The 17,512-nt window shown below is 38.2% G+C and overlaps 1 protein-coding gene across 1 annotated transcript in view; it reads right to left on the bottom strand.

The window, feature by feature from the left end:
• Positions 1 to 17,512, bottom strand: part of Btg4 (BTG anti-proliferation factor 4) — a 101,054-nt gene that overhangs the window by 73,276 nt on the left and 10,266 nt on the right. The window lies entirely within an intron of this gene.

Genomic DNA, 17,512 nt, shown 5'->3' with positions numbered 1-17,512 from the left:
CTTCTCCCAGCTTTTATGTGTCTTTGAAAGTCCCCATTAGAAAGTTTTCCAAATAAAAATGGGAAAAAGGAAAAGAATTGTAGGCCTTCCTCCTGCTGGGCAGGGAAAGTTCTGCTGAGGATGAGGGAGAAGGCTCAGAAACACCGCTGCGACTCTCCTTACAGGAAATAATAGTGAAGTGGCATGGAGGAAACACTAGAGCTAGTTTACCAAACACCTAAATCTTCTCTCTGGCAGAGGCCTGGGGCTTGATGAATAAGAAATAATATTAATTCACAGAGAGACTACCTGGTACCAAGTACTTTCACAAACATCTTTTTTAATCCTCATAATGATATTGCTCAAAAAGACAGATTATTTTTATAGACAGGTTAAGATCACCCAACCTGTAAGGTGCATTTTCGTTTTGTTGCATATTCTAAAAATAGCCAAGCTACATATCCCAATGTGGAGGCAACTGGGATGTCATTATTCTTTAAAATTTGTATTACTTTGCTTTTTTTACTTATATAAGTATATATGGAAATAACTTGCATTCTCATACAATACTCTTACATTTTTTTCACTGAGACATTTCTTAATGACCTTCTGTGTCTGCAATACTGTAGACAGAAAGATAAATACTGCCCTGCCTCAAAGCTGCTCATGACCTAGCTGGGGAAGCACAGTTGGAAATAAATAAATGGCACCATGTATTACATGCTACCGATGCACAGCAGAGTGGCAGCTGGAACCTAATATACCATACTTCCTCCTCCTCACACAGACAAGAGTCTTCCAAAAGCCCCACCTGCCCATGAGAGCCTCCCCAAGCTTATTTTCTCCCACAGCCCTCAACATGCTTTATCACAGCACCTTCACAGTCTCACACACCTCTGAATTACTTCTGTTCCTATGAGCCACTCAATTACAGGAATCATATCCTATTCATCCTGAAACCTCCAACTCTTAAAGCAGTTCCTTGCACTTAACTGGGAATTGATAAATGTGTTACATGAAATGAAAACCATTCCTGGAAAATGCAACCAGGATGAATTTTCCCCTCTCTCAGCTGCCCTTTTCAATTTGTATCTTTTCCTTATTATGCTACTAGAAATATTCAAACTAGAATTCAATCTAGAATTTCAAGATCTACAAAATAATCAGATATAAATTAAAACGCAAAGATTGAATCACTTTCTACGAAATAATATTTATTTTGCGAAGTCCCAGGTAGACAGGGAGATCTAATGTGAACAGTTACATCCTTGTCTTCCTTTGCCTCCTCAGATGTTGTATGATCTGTTACAGCATGCATATACCAGACTTGCAATACCATGCTCATTCTTACATAAAATTATTTTTCTTTAGAGAGTCTCTCCCTGTTTATTACTTAGGTTAACATTGTCTACAGAAACCTGTTCAAACTCCTCAGCTTGGCACCCAGTGGTCTCCATGATCTGTCCACCTACAGACAAAATAGTCAAGACTTTTGCTCTTCCACTTCCCTATTGCTGGTTTTGCTTATTCTGTTTTCTTGGCTTGGTATGTCCTTTCCCTATATTAAGTGTCATATCCTTCTTAAAGCCTTTCTCTTCTTCCAAATTTCTTTATCTCTTTGCCTGTATCTACCTTTCCCATGTTCTTAATACCTTTTGCCTATAGACAGTGCATGGAAAATCAGCAGAGTAGGTCCTATTACCTAAAAATAAAGGAGTCACCTGAGAATTTAACTATGGAAGTCAACCCATACATAGATAATGACTTGTGACTGAAAAAAGTGTCTTTAAGACATCAAAGTGTGATCTACTGGTGAAGCCTGACTAGAGGTTTGTAGGTGCTGCAGAGTAAATGGCATTAATGTGTTTATTTAGTGAATCAACAAATAGGTATTGAGCACCTGCTGTATGAGTTTCTGTACTTAACACTGGGAATGTGAAGCGGTGGGTAAGATGCAGTCTTTTCCCTCATGGTGGTGACAGTCTAGTAAAAAGTCAGAGTGACAGTCAATGAAGTATACAATGACAATGCTATGGCAGGACTTTGGATGAGTCCAAGTTACAGAGTCCTCCTGTTGCTAGTTTCTACTTCCTAGAGGAGGTGATGCCTGAGGTGAGAACATGGCACATATGCAGGATTTCATACAGCTCAGCATGACTGAGCTCAGGGATATCGAGTAGGGATGGGGGGACAAGACTGAGAGGCTACAAAAAGTTAGGTCACAAATGGATTCATAAGCCTGGCAAAAGAACTTGAACTTTAGCCCTGTGTTGATTGTCTTTTCCCATACCTCACTATATCTCAGATCCATTTTCTACCATCCTTGTACAGCTCTGTGCCCCAGCAGTATGACCCCTGCAGACTGCATCACCCAACTCCCCTGCCAGCTGGTTTCCCACAAAAAAAAAAAAAATGGGTAATAGGAAGCTCTGGCAGGAGGAAAGGAAGGTCATGTTTTTCTCCCCATTCCCTTCATATCCACAGTGGTAGTTGCATCCTCTGTAACTAAAGCATCATCCATTGGCCTGTCCTCTAGTTAATGGAAATCCAGTAACTCTAGTTCTTCTCCTCTCCTCTCAGCGCTAGGGTGCCAACATCTTCCTACTGTTGCTAGTTATTGCTTTCCTAATCCTATTCATATATCACACACAGTACTTTCATTAAAGCTCTTCCTTAGAACCATGTGGAACAAATTCTGTTTCATGTCAAGATCCTCATTGATACAATCCCAAAGGATATGGGGGTTTAGTAGGGTATCACATGATTAAATTCATACCATTATGAATTAATCTCTATACTATGGACTCTTCCATGTCCATAGTGTAGAGAGGAGGTTAGAGGAGGAAAAAAGCAAGAGAGAATATAACCACTTAGAAGGTTATTTCAGTAGTGTGGGCACAAGATTATGGGGACAATGGAAATTAAAAATACCAGATTGAAGAGACGTTAAGGAAGCAGAATTAATAAGACCTGGCAATTGACTGGACATAAAAAAATAAAAAGTAGAATCAGAACCAGATGGCCAGCACAAAAAATGGAGGAGTAAGTGATTAATGTGTACTTCCAACACTACTTAACGGAAAAGGCCCTCAAGTTTAGCCCATCTATTCCCAACAGAAACTCTCTTCATATTGCAGAGGTGCACACATTAGCTATCATAGACTGGAAACCTGAAGATTATGCAATTAAGACCCAATTCTGATGCCACAATTGCGAAGCAAACTTATAGACCTAAAAAGCCTCTCACATATATCTAACAGTGGGAAAAGAAGTACTCAGGTCATAGCATTCTGCTCTACAGGATATTTATTTCATTATGGATTAACAAATTGCTATTCTGGTTTATACATTAAAAACTCCACTGTAACTTGATGTCCAGCGTCCAGTCCATTTTGAGATCCTGGAAGGATCAGATTTCTAGATTAGCAAAGACATAAGCTCTTTTCCATCTAGGTCCTCTATGTGTACCTGCTCTTCCCTCTCCTTAAAGTACACATTCTGCCCCATTCACCTAACCTGAATTATGGCTAACCCTAATTTGTCCTTTCTGACTCATCTTCAAGGTTATTTTTCCATTAGGCCTTCTCTGTCTCCTGTATTTACCTGTCTTAATTATGTGAAACAATGTGAAGTCAGGAAATTTGTTCAGCTCTGCATCCCTGCACCTAGCTTAATATCTGGTCCACAAATTTTTTTCCTCATTGGGCTGAAAGTAAATTGAGATCATAGCATATATCCAATTCATTTTTATATATTTCCAGAGTACCTAGAACAATACCTTGCACACAACAGATCAGTAAGTAGATGTTAAGTATATAAATGACAAAATGCAATTTGTGTCCTTTCTTTCTACACTTCAGAGAACATATCATAAATAATCACGAAGGGCTGGAGTCTTGGCACAAACAGTATAGCACCTGCCTAGCAAGCGTGAAGCCCTGAGTTCAAACTCCAGTACCTCCAATAATTAATTAATTAATTATTAATTATGAACAAAAGCCAAAAAAATCCAAAGGAATCCCTTAGGATTTAAATGTGCCAAGGGGTTTCACAGAATAAATCCATATGGGATTTTTAAAAACAACCCACGTTCCATGGGACTTCATTGTGAATTGAATCTGCGAATATCAGTGTTGAAAAAAACAATTTTGAAACCAAATACCAACATTTGTTTCCCAAACATTTATTAAGACAAATATTTTTCAGTTGCCATAGATTTTAGATCCATTTTTGACATGTATACTAAGTACATCAAAAAAAACCCCTGGAAACTCTAGCTTCCTTCATTGTCATTTGACAGTGAGGATTCTAACCTCACTAGTGGGTCAGAAAACACAGTTTTAGAACCACAGAAGATAACTTTGCCTGGCCCTAGGCTGCCAATGGCAGAACTATCATTTTGATGGTTCACTGTTTCTACTGGAAGCGTGTACTTTAAAATTGAAAACAGCCTCCAAGAAGCCTGAAGTTGGGACATTAATTAAACTACGTCTTATATCTCTGTAGAAATTACTGACCCTATCTCTTTGATACTGTGGGTAGCCCCTATGTATTATTTTAAGTTTTATTTCAAAAATTTAACAACATATACAAAATTAGAGAGAATAATAAACAGACGTGAAGTACCTTTCACCCAGCACCAACAAGTATCAAGTGTGAAAGAACTCAGACATGAAAACATTACAAAATTTTGCTTTTACCATCTTCCAAGGGAGACCATACGTAGAGCAACTGAGCTTTCTAAGCAAAGAACAATTGCTATTGAGAGGTGAAACACAAGAAGTTACCAATATAACCAGCTTGTCCCTAACATGATAATTATATCACAAAGATTGCCACCTATCTATACATGTAAATCAATATCATAAAAATCAGGAATGAAGTTGTTTGCATGAGGTTGTCAGCAGCTTAGTAGAAGGGTCCACATGGTTCATTTAGAAACTAGTGGTAAGCAGGATGTTTCTGTCCTTTTCAGTTTTTGGTTTTTTTTTTAAGAATGCCAGGTGTTTGTGGGTTTTTTCAGGGGTGGGGGTTGTTTTGTTTTTGTGACTGTAGTACATAATATGTCAACTCAAAATGGCATCAGTACAAGGTGTCATTCCTCCTTTATGAGTCCCCTCCTTCTGGCCAGTTCCTGCCCCTTAAGCATGGGTTTGACCACAAGGGTTTTGTTCAGAGAGTTTCTGACTCATATCATCAACTTGGTGGGGTTTTTTCTTTTTGGCCAGTTTCATTTACATAGGTGCATCACAGAGGTGTTGATTAACCTTATCGCATGGCTTAACAAATGAAAGTCGTGATACAAAGGCTTGGAGGATTAACTTCTGTCTAGAGGCTTCATCAAGCCCTTACTCATCCTTTGGTCACATCAATGTCACAAACGCATTTGAATTGCTGTTATCAATTACCTTGTCCTTTCCAAATCTAGGAAAAAGAGGCATCCATTTTGTCTCTAGCAAGCTTTACCTCAGACACTAACAACTAGAGTGTCCTTCTCTGAGATCCGTAAGCCTGTCAGTGTTCCTGCTCTGTCAGGAAGCAGCCATTTTTGCTGATTCTAAGTTGGGCTGAGGTCTCACTAGCCATAAAGCAGGTACAAGGCAAGTTTCCTTAGAGGATTTGGGGGTATCATTTCATGTATGAAGTACAACCTGTGTTTCATAATAGTTTATCATGTCTAATTAAGTAAAACTTTTTTTTCTTTATTCATTTATTCACATGTGCATACATTGTTGGGGCCATTTCTCCCCCCTGCCCCCCACTCTCTTCCTCTCCCCCCACCCCCTTGCTTCTAGGCAGAACCTGTTCTGCCTTTTTCTCCAGTTTTGTTGAAGAGTAGACATAAGCAATAATAAGAAGACAAAGTGTTAAATGTGACACTTCTGACATGGTCACTGTTATAAGTTTTCTTTATCCAATTATATCCCAATAGGAAAGACTACAGATTGGTACTGAACCTGTGTCTGTAACAACACGGTCTTGAAAAGTAAAGAGAAGCAACAATGACAAATTAATAATAAGCACTGTTATATGTAGTTTTATAGATAAGCAAGTCAATGTGCACTTTTCTTTTCTCCAGAATCATCTTTCTTAGATTTTCTTCTTGATTTATTAGCTTATCACTTAATAGTGTGTGTGTGTGTGTGTGTGTGTGTGTGTGTGTGTGTGTGTGTATGTATGTAGTACCAGGGGATTGAACCTAGGGCCTCACACTTGCTACCACTTGAATTATTAATCTCTGGCATCATTAATTCTTGATTTCTCATCTTGGTTTAATTAACCATCAGAAAGTCATCTGCTTTTGGACTGAATAAAAAGTCTTGGAAATCCTATGTGCTCCTGGTGACAGTGTCAGCTTATATTCATACTATAGTTTGGATCTTGAGTATTGTCTAAAGGCTCATGTAGTAAAATCTTGGTCCCCATGTAGGCACTATTGGGAGGTGGTGGAACCTTTAAGACATAGGGCTTAGTGGGTGGGAGGGGTCCAGGTTATTGGAGGCACGTCCTTGAAGGGGATGGTGGGAACTCAGTCCATTCCTTTCCTTTGCTCTAGGCCATGAGGTGAGTGGTTTTGCTCTGCCACATATTCCCCACCATGCTGTGCTATTCCAACACAGGCCCAAAATCAACAGAGCCAGTCAAACATGAACTGGAACCTCCAAAACTGTAAGCAAAATAAAACTTTTCTCTTTATAAGTTGACTGTTGCAGGTATTTGTTTGAGTGATGGAGGGCCTACTAACACAACTGGGAAGCCTGTACCCCTGAACCTAGTGCATTTAGTATCTAGTTCAGATTGTTACTGATGGAGGTTATGAATCTTTTGACATTTCTTCCAGAAGACTTCATTCCTGATATACTCCCTAACTGCTTATGCAACTGTATATGAAAAGAAGGTCTGGAGGCATGGATCAAGTGGTAGACCACCTGCCTACCAAGGGTGAGGCCCTGAGTTCAAAACCCAGTGCAGGAAAGAAAGAAAGGAAGGAAGGCAGAGAGAGAGAAGAGAGAGAGAGAGAGAGAGAGAGAGAGACAGAGAGAGAGAACAAAAGGAAGGAAGGAAGAAAGAAAAAGAAAACCTATAAATGGGCTGGGTCAATTGACTACAATAACCAACAGTATCTACAAGAAGAAAATTAATAAGCTGGGAATGTAACTCAGTGGTAGAGTACTTGCCCAAGATTGTGGAAGGATCCCCAGCACCCTAAGAAAAGAAGGAGGCAGAAGAGGAGGAGTATTCTATTAGTATCCTATAAGAAATTAATCAATAATTTTCCTAAAAGTTGTAAAATAACACAGATAACAAGAGCACTGAGAAACAATTCTCACAATACAGAGAATACCAAGTGTACCAAATGATTTCCAGCATCCCTCCTTTTACAAAATGAGAAAGCAAATCTTTGGTGTTGTCTAACAACTATCTGAGAAACCTCAAAGATAGTTACGTTGTAAAAGATATCTTAGCAGTTTTATTTTTCAGAATATGGAACTTGAATTTAGAAAAGCCAATATAGAAATCTGTCAAAGGAGACAAGATGGAAGCATAAGTCATAAGTGTCTAAACAAAAGAAATGATTACAAAATCTCTGTTGTAGTGAAAATACAGTATTAGGAACTATCACCTTTTCAAAAGTAGACTGTCAAAAAATTAAGTGCATTTCTGTCAGTCTGCTTTGTGTTACTTTATTAAAGTACCTGCAAGAATCAACTTATAAGGAGGAAAGATTTATTTTAGCTCATAGTTTTGGTGATTTCCATTCATGACTGGTTGGCACATATCTTTTGGGCCTGTGTCAAAGCAGTATATCATGGTGGCAGCACATAGTGGAGGAAGCTCAGATAGCCAGGAAAAGAAGGAGAAACAGGAAGGGGCTGTGCTCCAATATTCCCTTAAGGGAATGCCTTCAATGATCTAGCTTCCTCCCACAAGGCCCCACCTCCTAAAGGTTTCACCACCTCCTAATAGTGCCACAAGCTAGGGACCAAGTCTTCAACACATGGGAGATAGTCAAGATCTGAACTAGAGTATTGTAAGACAAAAAAAGCTTACAAAATGTTATCAAGCTTCAAATAAGTATTCTTTTTTTCCCTTGGTGCCAATGGGGTTTGAACTGAGGGCCTCATGATTATTAGGCAGATGCTCTACCACTTGAGCCACTCCACCAGCTGTTAAATAAGTATTCTTTATGACACTTGGAATCTCTGTTGGCTGGGAACAGAATTACTTTGTTTATTGCTTAGTAGGTGCAGGTTGGATACATGAAGTTCAATATTCTTCTGAAATCCTTATCTTTCTTCTCTTCATCATTTAAAAACTCCTTTTGCTTAGTAAATTTAATATTCCAGCATATACATGTATTTTGACATGCAAAAAACATATACTTAACTGGAAAATGTGAATCATTTTAATTTTGAGCCATTATTTTTACAAGAATAATGTGAGATAATGTTCATCCACATTAAATTTACCATCTTAGTAAAACTGTAATGTTCTTCATGAAAAATAAAGACAAAACAGATCCATTGTCAGGCGCAGTGGCTCACATCTGTAATCTTAGCTACTTGGACAATGGAGATTGGGAAGATAGCCTGGCATAAAGTTCACAAGATCTCATCTCAATCAGTAAGCTGGGTATGAGTTTACAGGACTCTGCTGCATAAGACAGATCTTGGCCTTTATGTGGAGGGAGTTAAGGATTGAAATACCAAAAAATCTTTTCTTAATAAGGCAGTTCTCTGGCCTACCCCCAGAAAAGCAGTACTGAAGGAACAGCAAATCAGGGTGTATGAACTGATTTCCCTGAAGAAAAACTGCTCACACTTCTGTCATTTTTAAAGGTTATTTTCTTTAAAATAATAATGGAGAAAAATTTTTGACCACAGGTCAGAAACAAAATCTTTGCATGTTAATGTTAGTGATATGTTTATCAATGAGACTAGAAGCTTCTGCATAGTGTCAGGATACATAGCATAATTCCCACATCTTTGATGATTCAAAATGCAGATCTAATGTACAAACACCCCAAGATGGGCATCAGCATGTGTGTCTTTTGTAATGTCAATAAAGTATTCAACTGTTAAAAAAAAAAAAAAAGAGCTGGGTATAGTGGCATATACCTGTCATCCCAGTGAGGCAGAAAGCATAAATAAGAGGATCATAGTCCAGGGTGGCCTGGGCATAAAGCAAGAACCTATTTTTAAAAAATACCTAAAGCAAAAAAGGGCTGGGGGGTGTGTCTCAAGTGGTAAAGAGCCTGCCTAGCAAGCATGAGGCCCTGAGTTCAAACCCCAGTACCTTAAAAAAAAAACTATATATATATATATAGTAGTTACCAAAGTAACCAACATTTCTCTCAAAGGCCTAGATTAAAATAGGAGATAACTGAGAATTATATATTGTACACCAGCAGCTTAGCAGAAAAGCAAGGCCCAATGAAGCCATTTGTGTCCCTTCAGCCATGTTGCATGTCCATTTGACATTTGTTAAAGTGGCAAATATGAACACATGAACACACAACCTTTTTTTTTCTGCTTTCTTACAACATATGGCCAGTCTTTTTCAATCCAAAACCTCATCCAGTATCAACTCCCCCACAGGTTATTTTGAAGCAAATCTCAGACATTATGTCATTTCATTTATAAATATTTTGATATGTCTCTCTAAAAGATAAAGACTCTCTTTGCTCTTTAAACATGACAATAATACAATTCTTGATGCAAAAATTATTCTCTTGTGAATATTTTCAAGCTTCGTTATTTTAATCAGGATCCAAATGACATCCATTGCAACTGAGTAATATATTTTTTGTTAAACATACCAGGCTGATGGGCCTATAGTTTTCTATGAGCTATATTTCCAATAGTGTTATTTAACAGGTTCTCTATCCCTTGTGTTTTTCTAAATTGCTAGTTGGAGCTAAAGGTTTAATAAGACTCCAGTTCAATGTCTTTTTTTGTTTTTCTTGCCGAGCAATGACTTAAACCTAGGTCCTTGCACATGCTAGGCATGTACTCTACCAACTGAGCTACATCCTCAGCCCAGAATCAATGTCTTTTGTTTGTTTGTTTTGCAAGATGTTTAGCAAAGAATTTAATCATGCCCCCAAACAGGTCTAGCTTTTGACCTCAGTTCTGGGAGGTAATCTCTAAACTCTTGGAATAGCATGTTTAATAGGAGTGGTTTTGTTTGCTTGAGGTCCTTGGGTCAAGCTGGATTATATAATGATGTGATATAAGGTGGGAGCCTTGGGTCACACATAATCTATGAGGGCTGAAGACCAAGTCATGTGGGGTCAAATAAAATACTGGGACAAGAAAGCTCAGGTAAGCTTCCTTGCTTGCCAATAATCTATATCACACATCAAATATCAGAAAGTAGGGCTGTCTATCACTCCATGGGGAGAAGACAACTGGAACTTTTCTGGGTTCTGCTTTGTGTACTTTTTTCTTTAGCTACTTTAAATCTGTATCCGTTTGACATAATAAATCAAAGCCATTAGTATAACAACCTACAGTGAGTTCTATGAGTCCTTCTAGCAAATTATCAAAACTAAGGGTGATTTGGGGAATCCTCAAACTGGCAATTGATGCCAGAAGTAAGGGAAATCTTATAAACTGCCCCCTAAATATGCCAAAAGACCATGACATCATGATGTTATCTATTCATCAGGGGGTATCTGATAACTGGCTATTTCTTTTTCTGTTGTTATCAGTTATTGATGATCACTGCTTAAGGTCATTAACTCTTTAGGGACTGCAAAGCAAAATGGTGATAGTCTGCTTCTATCATTTCTTCTATCCTTTTTTGACTCTTGCCTCTCACCAACTGTTTGGTTATTTGTTATAAGTAATATAAGAAAGATAAGTAAAATGCTTGATTATTTTCTTTTATCAGTTTTCAAAAATTAAGAGGCAGTTCTTACAGCCTTCAAAGTGACCGTGACATTTTTATTTTTATGTCATGAACTTAGGCACCGATCTGTTGTGTTACTATCATTATTGATATTCATCTTTGACTATCTTTGACCAGTGAGACCTTATCTAAATTGACTGCTGACCTTGTCCCTTCCTGTTATTGCTTATACTCTCTCTACAACAAAATTAGAAATAAGGGCAAAATAGTTTCTGCTGGGTATTGAGGGGGTGGGGGGGAGAGGGAGGGGGCGGAGTGGGTGGTAAGGGAGGGGGTGGGGGCAGGGGGGAGAAATGAACCAAGCCTTGTATGCACATATGAATAATAAAAGAAAAAGGAAAAAACAAACAAACAAACAAACATCCCAAAAAAAAAATAAAATAAAAAATACATTGACTGTTAAATCCTTTCAACACTGACAGCTTCCTTACTTTCTGCTATCACAAAATATTCCAGGGTTATCATGGCATGTTTTATATTTTAGTCATTTCCATAATATGTCATGTCTCAAGTTGATTCCCCCAGGAAACAGACTGAATTAAGTATTTACATGCAAGTTCATTGGGGACTAGCCCTAGAGTCAACACCTGTCAGGGAGGGAGAAATACAGCACTGAGTAGAAGGCCCTATAGCACAACATATTCATCATCACAATCCCACAAAGAGTGCTCGAGATGGTCTGCCTTGAGGCCAAAGAGCCTGGACTCTATAAACCCACATTAATTAGTCATTGGATGTAGGCTGCCCCTGAGGGTGGAGTTGTGATCTTAGGTAAGGTGGCTTGTGTCACTTTATAGTAGTAGTTTCACAATAGTAGAAAGTTTCTCCCCCACCCAAGGGACAGTTTACAATGTCTAGGATATTTCTTGATTGTCATAACCAGGAGTAGGAGTCTACTAGCATCTAGTAGATAGAAGCCAGGGATTCTGCAAAACATTTTCCAATGGACAGAACAGTCCCCAACAACAAAAAATTATCTAGTCCAAAATGTCAATATGCCAGGAATGGGGGGAAAGTGATTGGGAGGGTGAATTCAACTATGATATACTGTAAGAACTTTGGTAAATATCACAATGTACCCCCATTACAACAATAATAAAAAAAAATTTTTTTAAATGTCAATAGTGCAGAGTCTGAGAAATTTTGGTTTAGAGGTAATGTCCCAAGAGTGACTCAGCTGAGAGCCAAAACCCACTGTTGGGTTCCCAGCAATCCAAGGATTGAGTCCTGAGTTTTGAAAGGGGGATCTGGGAACACACTACAGCATTCACTACATACCCATACCTTGATTACTTTTAGGGAAAATTAGCACATAGAGACCTCAGTCTGGGTGCTAGGAAGGCTTTCTCACTGGTTTAGTTTTATTTCTAAGGACTTTTCAGGGGACAGAGCTAGGAAAAATTTTAAATATGCATCATTCATTCATAACAATATTTCCAATTCAAAATCAGGACTAAAGGTAAAATCCTTATATTTGGAAACCTTGAAAACTCAGTGAACCAAAGAAGGTTCCTGAAGGCCATCTAGTTAAGCTCTTTTTACTATCATTAAATTTGTATATCAGGGGGTTACAAAAGGAAAGAAAAGGGCTGAAGGTGTGGCTCAAGTGGTAGATCATTTGCCTACAAAGTGCAAAGCCCTGAATTCAAACACTAGTACTGTGAGAAAAAAAATTAGAAAGAACAACTAATCCAGTCAATGAATGGGCAAATAAATCTAACAGCACTCAAAAGAAATAAAAATGGCCAATAAACACATGAAAAAATGTTCAAAAGTAAAGGAAAACTTTAAAGTAAAATGGTAAAAAAGAAAAATCCAGGCTATTACAGATCATTTTGTGATCAACATCTGATTTTTGCAAACAAGGAAATGTGCAGTGAACTCGCTCCCAATTTCATAGTGCCTTGGTGGAACTGAGAGCTCAGAGTACAGAGCTATACAAAGGAAGCACTACTTATCCACCATCAGCGAAAACATCCATTTAGTTGTTTTTTCAAAACACTATGAGATTGTTCTGTGCCTTCCACACTTTTGCTAATGACCAAGCAGTTACATACTAACAAACAGGGTGGTCAAGCCTGAGCCATCTCCACAAAGGGAAAAGAGTTCAATTAACCAGCCCACAGAGAATCAGAATGAATGATTTGCTGTCCTAAGAACCAAGCAATGAAGCCAGCAACATGGCCTAATTGTCTCTTTCCTTTTCAGATGGAGGACTTATTTTTGGAATCTCTCGTTTCCTCCCTAGACATCCTACTCTGAACTCTTCTTGTCCTAGACAGTTGTTTATATTTCTTCCAGGGCTCCTTAATCTTTTCTATGAAACTCTGGGAGAGAAGAATGCAAGCTGCATAATATACGCACACACGCACGAACTCAGGCGCGCGCAGGCATGCGCACACACGCACGTGTATGCTTGCACAACCCTGGGAAGTGACCCAGAGCAAAGCAAAATTCTTGGAAAATGCAAATTTTGTTCCAAAGTCCTGTGTTTATCTTAAATATTTGTTCAAGCCTCACAACCTACTGTTTTTCTTAAAGAAATACATATTAAAAAAAAGAAACTGAGCCAGGCGCTGGTGGCTCATGCCTATAATCCTAGCTCCTCAAGAGGCAGAGATCAGGAGGATCGTGGTTCCAAGTCAGCTCCAGGCTAATACTTCGGGAGACCCTATCTCGAAAAAACCCAAAACATAAAAGGGCTGGCAGAGTGCCTCAAGTGGTAGAGCACCTGCCAAGCAAGTGTGAGGCCCTAAGTCCAAATCCCAGTACTGCCAAAAAAAAAAGTCAAAATACAAATTAAAATGAATAAATATCAACATGTTAAAGCTTGAAATTCTAACTTTTGAAAATTCAATTAAATGCTACTGGTTTATAAAAAGAAAACAATTTTCGTTGACAAGTCATTTTCTTTCTACTTGCCAATGCAAAGATTCATACAATACTTCATATTTTAGTTATAGTATGAATTGTACCCCCCAAATTCTGATGTTGGAGCCTAACCTTAACATTTGAGATTAACCTTAACCTTAATTACCTCCTCTACCCGTAGGATGAGGCTCTAATCCAATAGAACTGCTGTCCTTACATAAAAAAGAGAAACCTGGGCACTCTGCGACAATGCGCAGAGAAAAGGCCACATGACAACAAATGGAGAGGGCGCCATCTACAAGCCCAGAGGCCTCACCAGAAACCCATACTGCTGAGACTTAATCTTGAACTTCCAGCCTTTGGACCTGTGAGAAAATCAATTTCTGCTATTTAAACCACCCAGTTTTAGGTAGTTAAAACAGCCTAAGGAGGCAAATACACTTTCATATATACTGTTTAAGAGAAAGGTGAATTATGTAATGTTGCAAAATATTCTCAAACCACCATGTACAACAGCTGTGAATAACATCCTAATTTATAAACAGAAAAAAAGCAAAAATAAATGTACAGTGAGTACTTTTGGAGAACAATACTTAGCTAGGGGAAAATATTTACTCTTGTTAAAGGAGAGGATTTGAAAAAGTGATTAATTTGTTTTACCACCTATCTGAGCACTTTCCATCACTCAAGTGCTCTCTACACTTCAAAATACCGTGGGGCTCATCTTTAGAAATGGCATGACCCACAAGCCTTTATTTCATATAGATGCAGCCACCTTCTGGATTGAGGACATAAAACAAGAGATGTGGGAAAATGTTTTCCTGGGGCCTAAATAGCATTAATTGTAAGAGAGGATATTTAGGCTTTATGGCAGGCTGTGCCAGTGCTAAATGTCCAAGGAAGAGAGGGGCTCATGTTCTCCTTAATAATTTGTGGGGGGTGTATATACTTGTGTATATGTTGTCTCATACACTGGTCTCACTTGTCCCAGCCTGAGGGAAGTTGGAAGTCTTCAGTCTGAATCAGGCATGGTGGTGCACATCTGTAATCCCAGCACTCACGAGACTGAAGTAGGAGGATCATGAGTTCAAGGCCACAGCGAGACCCTGTCTACAGAAACAAAATAAAAAGAAATCTTCAGTCTGCCTAGATGATGGAGTTGTAAGTGGATGACCAGCCCAAGCCTCACTGCTTCCGAGAGTATGCAGTGTATACATAATCCACCTACCCTTAATTTAGTACATAGAGCAGTTATGATTATTACTGCTCTACAAATAAGGAAACTGAGGCACAAAGTAAACTGAAGTGATACTCCAATTACTACTTACCTACAACTTGGTAGAGCCAAGGCCACAATCCAAGGTTCCTGGCCTCTCGCCTGCAGAAACTTATCTAGCTTCTCAGAGTTGCTTCTTCACTATATTCAGGGTTTTGTGGTCAAGTACTGCATGAGTTGAAAAAGAATATAAACTGGTATTGTTTAGCCATCTTCAGTGTTTAACAATTTGGGGATTTAGAGATGGAGGAAGAGGGAAATCGTTTTAATAGATGTTTTCTGAACCTGATTGTTGAACTTCAGCATCCTGGAGTCAACATACCCTGAAATGTTTCTAGTCAAATAGTGATTATGGGTACAACAATAAAATGACTGTATTTAGTCTGCTGGTGCATGGTCAGCATCTTCTTTTATCCTTTTGATTTGGATTTCCCTGGGCTACTGACTGGGGATGTTTTCTACTCTTATGTGGCAATTTGAGAAGCTAAGTAGTATAATTGTTATTTACTATGTGGTATGCACTATTTGGGGGGGTGAACCCAACAGAAAATTAAATGTGATTTCTGCCCTTAGAGGTCTTCATTTTACTCTGATTAATAGATTTGGTTTATAAACACAGGAAGGAGAAGCGAATACCACCTTTAGGAGGACAGAGATAGAGATATACCCAATAAGATAGATATCTGTGAGAGTACCTAATAAATTTAATTGGATGATGAGTTGAGAAAACAGATTTTTGGCTGTAAAACAAAGGTTGAAGATGCTGCCTCAAAGCTAATGTTCTCACCTCCAAAAGATTTGGTCTTATTCCCCTCAAAGAGTTGGTCTGAGTTCAGTAATATAGCATCTGCCTACAAGCCAAATTCTTGGTGACATTTTGTCTTCTTCACAATAAAAATACATATTCCTCTCTCTTTCCCACTGCCAACTGTCTTCTCCAAAGAAAACAAATAAACAAAAAAATTCCACAGGACACTGGAAATAGGCATTGAATTATCTTTCCTCACAGGGTAGATGAATGCATATTTAGAAAGATATTTATGACAAAACAAGGCTGACCAGTAGAGGGGGCAGGAGCTTCACATTTGGCATTCTTTAACCAAGATACTTGGGTTAGGTCACAAAGCAGAATAAATTAGATGCATAACAAATTTACAAACGCTAAAAAAGTTTGGGAACATTCTATATCTCTACATTGCTGTGGTGTGTGGGCATAAAGAAAAGGAACATTGTGCAGCCTCAGGGAATGAATCATTTTCCATCTAAAAGTGCAGGACATGTCTTATTTTAGTCTTCTTGCATTCAAATTCTTATTACTCAATGATATGATGCAAGATTTCATTTGAGCTTTTCCACTTTGTCACACATGCAAACTCCTCAGCTTGCTGTGGCCTACTACGTATAGCAAACTATTTCAATGTTAAGTAAACTTTTACCTTTGCATATCTAAAGATTGTTATTCTCAACAGAATAACTGTTCTTGGTGGGTATATTAGTGAGTGAAATAGTCTCAGAGAGTGGGAGCCTAGCCAGGTATTAAAGGCCAGGCCCTAGAGTTAAGCAGAGGAGACTTCAAATTCTGAATTCTACCATATGCCAGCTTCATTCACTTGAACTCACTGAGCTTCGACTCACCTATAAAAGGGGGATTATGATAGTAACCAAAAATAAGATTCAGTGTGTGGATTAATTATGGTAACACTAAGAATAAAATGTGATCAAGATAGTTGCTATTTTTGTACTCAAATGGAGAACTTAAAACCAGAATTGGAGTATCTGATTTGTGACACACTCTCATTCCTAGATTCAACCACAACCTCTTTCTCTCTCTGTCTCTCTCTCTTTCCCCTTCTTTCTCTCTCTCTATATATGTATATATATACACACTTATCCATGTATTTGATTATTATTACTAATATAAATACTTGTGAACCAACCACCAATATAAGAATTAGAACATTGAGCATCATTTACAATCACCTATGAGTTTCCCCCAATCCATTCCTCTAACTTCCCTTCCTGATTCTCACACTTATTATTGGCTTGCTTTTGTTATCATTGCTTTAATCACATATTTGTATTACCAAAAATTATATTGCTTAATTTCATTTCTTTTGAACTTTTATAAAAAGAGTATCTGATTTGTATTTTGTTTCTGAAATAAGGTCTAACTTTGCCTGGGCTGGCCTCAAGTTCATGATCCTCCTACTTCTGCCTCCTGAGTAGCTGGAACTACAGTGGGTACCATCACATCTGGCAAGTCTTGCTATTAATTCTTTGTTGGTTAAATATCCTCTCCCAGCTGGTACTTTCTCTTTTTCCTTTTAGTCATATATCTTTCAATGTTTGGAAGTTCTTAATTTTAAATTGTCAGATTTTTCATCTTTTTTCTTATGGCTAAAGTAGTCTTTTTGTATCTTTAATAAATTCTTTGCTTAAATCCTTAACTTATCTAGAGTTCATTTTTCCATA

The sequence above is a fragment of the Castor canadensis genome, chromosome 2, assembly GCF_047511655.1.
Source record: "Castor canadensis chromosome 2, mCasCan1.hap1v2, whole genome shotgun sequence".
In the NCBI taxonomy this organism is placed as follows: Eukaryota; Metazoa; Chordata; class Mammalia; order Rodentia; family Castoridae; genus Castor; species Castor canadensis.
This window is presented reverse-complemented; position numbering and strand designations above follow the sequence as displayed.